Source organism: Saccostrea cucullata, unplaced genomic scaffold (genome assembly GCF_032062105.1).
Source record: "Saccostrea cucullata isolate Sc308-1 unplaced genomic scaffold, CSIRO_AGI_Scuc_v1 ctg1984, whole genome shotgun sequence".
Taxonomy (NCBI): domain Eukaryota; kingdom Metazoa; phylum Mollusca; class Bivalvia; order Ostreida; family Ostreidae; genus Saccostrea; species Saccostrea cuccullata.
Window position 1 is genome coordinate 138447 of NW_026920523.1, and position 5534 is coordinate 143980.

The window sequence follows — 5534 nt, forward strand, 5'->3', positions numbered from 1 at the left end:
ACAGATTAAATGTGTAAAATTAACACTTTAAAGTGTAAAATTTACAGATATAAGTGTGAATTTTACGGATTAAAGAGTAAAATATACAGATTAAAGTCTAAAATTTACACTTTAAAGTGTAAAATTTACACTTTAATTTACAGATTAATGTGTAAATTTTACAGATTAAAGTGTAAAATTTACACTTTAAAGTGTAAAATTTACACTTTCAAGTGTAAAATTTACAGATTAAAGTGTAAAAATTCAAAAAAAAGTGAAGTGTGCAAGTGGCACTAATACGCTTCCGTACTTGTCACAGGTAATGCACATATCAAATATGAAAGACCTCTCTCAATCAAAAGTTATAAAGAACAAGATGTGTTTGTCTTGAACACTGATGTCCTCGTATGGCAACATAGCGAAGATTAGAATTTTCTATTTTCTTAAATGCAAATTAAACTAAGAGGTATTGTGAGCAATAAACTCACTAAATGACCCCCCCTCCCCGCCTTCCAAATGAATATGATGTCACTGTCCATGTTTTGCTGTGGGAAACCCAATATATGTGTCGGATCAAAGAGTAAAATTGGAGGTGCACAATGGCAATATGTAATAAAGATTATGTGAATTCAAGTTGCGGATAAGAGATGGGCACCAAAAAGCGTAACAGACGGACGGGCGGACGTACAGCTAGATGGACGGATGGACGGACATACCGATTACTATATACCCTCCCGCTTTTCAAGTGGGTGGTATAATAATTATGTCGGTACCCAAAGTAAGGTCTTCTTATAAGAAATGTGAAATATGAAGGCCTAGCACCACCTGTTCAAAAGTTAAAGCCAAGGATAAGTTTTTGAAAGATAGGCCAAACTTCAGGGTCAATAAGAGTTTAACAATACGGAACTTCCGAGATACGTATCCGATCTGGGTGGTATGCTTTGTTTGTGTTAATTGTTAGGCATACTCACTTCCGGTTTACAGAAACATGGCATCGACATCGCTGAACGATTTCGATTCCTGGCAAGTACCTGCTTTAAAGCATTCTTTATCAACCAAGGGTATTACATGTTCAATCTATCGGAAGAGACATCTTATTAAATTATGTAAATTGGCGGTCGAAATTAATTTAGAAGATCAAGACGTAAATAACCTACACCAGCTGACCAGTTCACTGACAAGAATCCATGACGGGTACTGTGTAGGCCTAGGGTGCTGCTTGTCTGGTCTCTGGAACTGTCTGATACGTAACATAGAATCATGCTGCATTTGCGAAATGGTGAATTTTGACAATATGAACATGAGAGCTTGTAAACAGTTTGTACCTATTGTCATGTTTCAATCCTGGGGAATCCCATCCTACGCGGAGTAGGCCTAGCCAAACCAGAACTTCTCCAATCTCAATGTCAGGTATTGTTTTTAAGTCTGACAACCATTCATCGGCAGAAATATCCTTGATGTGGGGTAAAACAACTTTATTGACTGTTCAGCATACCACGTTGAAAGCACCAAAGTCATTATTTAATGGACAAATACAGTCAGGTGGATGCTCGTGTTGCGTAAGAATCATTTACATTTAAAGAAAAGGTCACCAATACTAAACTGTTTAAGATTATTTTAATTCTTGAAATATATTCATTTCCTTGATGTTAACAAATTTAAAAACCATATTCTTTTTTAATTACAGAGACAGAAACACACTAGTCGGAACTGATGTCTTATGTTCATGGGATAAATCACACTCTGCATCACGAACTGAAAAAAATCAGAATGTACAGGTTTATAGCTCCAACTCAACTGAAAATGATCAACACGGTCCGTGTCATACTGTATTCAACCCTTGTAAAAGTATTTAGAATGAACACGGAATTGTAAATTGAAAAATATTCTTTGATTTGTGCAATGACTCTAATTCACTTTTACTACAGACACTTGTCCTACCATCTGATTATGAAATTACTAGTGAGGACATTCTAGGATTACATGAAGCAAATATAAAGAATATTTTTGTGACTTCAAATTTAGGTATCCTTTCCCTGTCATAGTGCGATTTTGTTTTACCAAACAAGGATTACTTACCTTTAAGTTATACTTAATTTAATTGTAATGTTTTTAAATATTTGATTGTGATGTTTTAAATTCCATTGTACAAAAGTGTACATTTTTCTTTGAAGTGTGACTTTACATTAATACTTTTCTATCACAGAGAAAATAAAATGCGTACAGGATGAATAAATCTATGCATCATAGACATGATAAATCATTATTTTTTTTTACTTGAAAAGTTGTATACATTTTTCTTTCAAGCATACCATGCATTCATTAAAATACACAAATTAGCTTAATTCTTAATTGGTGTGGTTTATAACTTAATTCTTAATTGGTATGGTTTACTAGTATATTTCAACTTTTTATATTACATGTACCGGTACATCTTCTCTGATATTTCTGCAGAAATTCAAAACTTATAAAGTATACAATACAGTAAGACGAGGTTAAACGTACTGGTCACAGAGACTTCAAGTTTTACTTCCTTCATTGTGCAGATGTTAAAGGTATTTTTTAACAGGATTCATTAATGTTTATAACAGGGATTTCATTATAACTGTAGGAAGCATCAAAACAGAGAATTTTCCATCTTGTGTTTTAACAATAATCCTGTACACATTCTGATACAATCTATAAATTTAGAAAAACAAATTAATAGCTTGCTATAATATTTTATTGGTCACCATATTTCCAGATATAGCCAGACAGCATAACATGATTTGAATGTTGAAGGGAGAATAATATGTCCAATTGATAATTTTTACTCAAGATCTTTTTTTTTTTACAAACTGACATTCTGATGTTTTTTTTACAACTCCACATCAAAAATAACTTGCTTGATCAGAAATGAATAAGATTATTATGGCACGCTAAATTCACAAAAATGAGATAAACATAGTTTCACAATTGATAAACTAGGTTTATCGACTGTAAACTATAGTTTACAAACCGTAAACTATAGTTTACAAACCGTAAACTATAGTTAACGATTCGTTAAGTATAGTTTTCATCTGTAAAACTATATTTAACGGTTGTTAACTATAGTTTACGAATGATAATCTAAGTTTATCTGTCTGTAATAAGTGTTAACAATAGATTTTGTTGATAAACATAGATTCACGTTTGTAAACTATAGTTTACAATCGTAAACTATAGTTTACAATCGTAAACTATAGTTAAGAGTTGTTAATCATAGTTTCACAAATCGTGAAACTATGTTTATCAGATCGTTAACTATAGTTAACGGTTTGTAAACTATAGTTTACAAATCGTGAAACTGTATTTATCAGATAATCTATGTTTTGCAATCGCAAATGATTGTTTTCAGTGTTAAGTATAGTTTACGGTTGTGAAACATAGATTATCGCGTTAACTATGGTTTACGGATGTAAAATATAGATTAACGTTGTTAACTATAGTTTACAGTCCATAAACTATAGTTTGCAACCGATAAACCTAGTTTATCGACTGTGAAACTATGTTTATCTCATTTTTGTGAATTTGGCGTGCCTTAGATTGTGATAACTTGTTGTATTTTGAATGGCTTTCTTTTCCACTTTTAAAATTTCAGATGTAATAAAAATTTGTTAATATAGTTTTACAGTCTTTTACTTTCATAACTTGCATCACCATTTTTGTAAAAGAATGTATATAATCAAAATATTGTACACTACATTAGAACATGTAGAGAAACTATCAGCAGTCAAAAAATGTATTTTTAAAATTTCAATAGAAATTATATCCAAGTAAACAAGGAAAATGCAAGGGAGAACAGATGTTTCCCATGTAGAATCTTAAATGGAAAATGTACATTTTTTCACTTTTTAACAAGTGAAGAATCACTGTTGCAGAGAAAAGCAGTTACACCCAAGATTTGGTTTCCGATTGACTTCAAAGTTAAAGGCATGACATCCGATAAAATTGAAAGGTCTTGAGTCGTTGATTGGCTCTCTCAACATGAATGCGAAGTCTTGCACTTTGGCGGTACTGACTGTGCACTTGATATGTTGGCAAATGGATTACACTTCCATCGTTAAGTACAGTGACACTCTGAAAAAATCAACATACTCATAGAGAATATTAATGCTGAAAGATAACATCAATACTGTTTATCAAATTAAAATCTAACCTGCATTTAATTTTATGGTCTATTAACAGAACAGAACATTTCTTACATGTAGGTTGAACATGTGAATTGATGTACTTAATTTCTGAATCAATCTAATTAAAATTAGATGTTAGATCCACTTGCACACTCGCTACACTAACATCTATTACAACATCCCATTGAGGTCATATTTGAAACATTTCTAGACTTGTTCGCTTCAACAAATAACCAATGATTTTGCAGGCGACAATTTGAGTAGTGAATAGAATTTGACCTCTGACGTGACCCTCAATGGGATGTTGTTAGATGTTAGTGGAGCAAGTGTGCGAGTGGATCTTACATCTAGTTTTAATTAAATTGTTTCTGAATAAATCTAGTACTTATCTTTTACATAAAGTACACACCAATGTTGAAACCAGAGATTGGCAATCTGCAGCATTATTATTGACATCCTTTAGATGGACAGGCAGGGCAGCCATCAATGAAATATAAGGAAAACACTTCCAGGATCATATTTTACTTCCTGGAAAATCTGATTGAGCCACCCACCTAAAAGGAAAAAAAAAACTACATATATTTGTTTCAATGTTTACTACATCATAAACCAAAATTCATTTATTATGTTCCTTTTGTTTTGTACATGCACTGTAAACTATGACTTTCTAAACAACTATTATACACTGCATAATCTGCAATGAATGTCAGACTGGTCGGCCCAACGACTACTCGGCCCAACGACTGCTCGGCCCATTGACACCTCGGCCCCGACGGCTCGGCCCAAATTTGCAGACACCTCGGCTCACATAAGAGACTGCTCGGCCCAAACAAAAGACTGCTCGGTGCAGCTCCTTGGAGAGGAATCCCGGCTGGTCAACCTCCAAGTTCGTCTACTCTCCAATGAGAAGCTGCGCCGTAGACAGAAGAAGAACGCTCTACGTTTTCAGGGACGTTTGTTTGGTGTGTGGGATAAACTGGCGCTTGGGGAGCTTTCTGCCAGGAAAGCACTGAAGAAGATTTCTCGGATGTTGGCAGACTGTTAGTGTAACTTTGTGACTAACTGACTTTGTGAATTGTTACATTAATTCTGAAGTGCCGTTATGAATTGTGACATTGACTGTGTTGTGCCTATGTGACCACATCAAGAAAAGTTTTGTGAATTTTGTGACGGTGATTGTAACTAAATGACTATTTCATAATAATCATTTCATATGACTTTATGAAAATATTATATTTATGTCAATATGTCTCTTTGTCAATATTGTTATTGTTATTGAAATAATAAATAATAAATATTAATATCATGTGTTTTTTTCATAAACCATAAGTCCTTAATTCAGTTTTCAAACTGGTACACAGTATCATGATAGAGTATGTTAATGAAAAGTTCCTTGAAGGATTC

The 5534-nt window shown here is 33.2% G+C and overlaps 1 long non-coding RNA gene across 1 annotated transcript; it reads right to left on the bottom strand.

The window, feature by feature from the left end:
• Positions 1–3446: 3446 nt before the first annotated feature.
• On the bottom strand, positions 3447–4672 carry LOC134250295 (uncharacterized). The gene is made up of 2 exons (XR_009988464.1): positions 4540–4672; positions 3447–4077 (listed from the first exon to the last, which is right to left on the bottom strand). It is a non-coding gene; the product is annotated as an uncharacterized LOC134250295 (long non-coding RNA).
• Between the last annotated feature and the right edge of the window lie 862 nt (positions 4673–5534).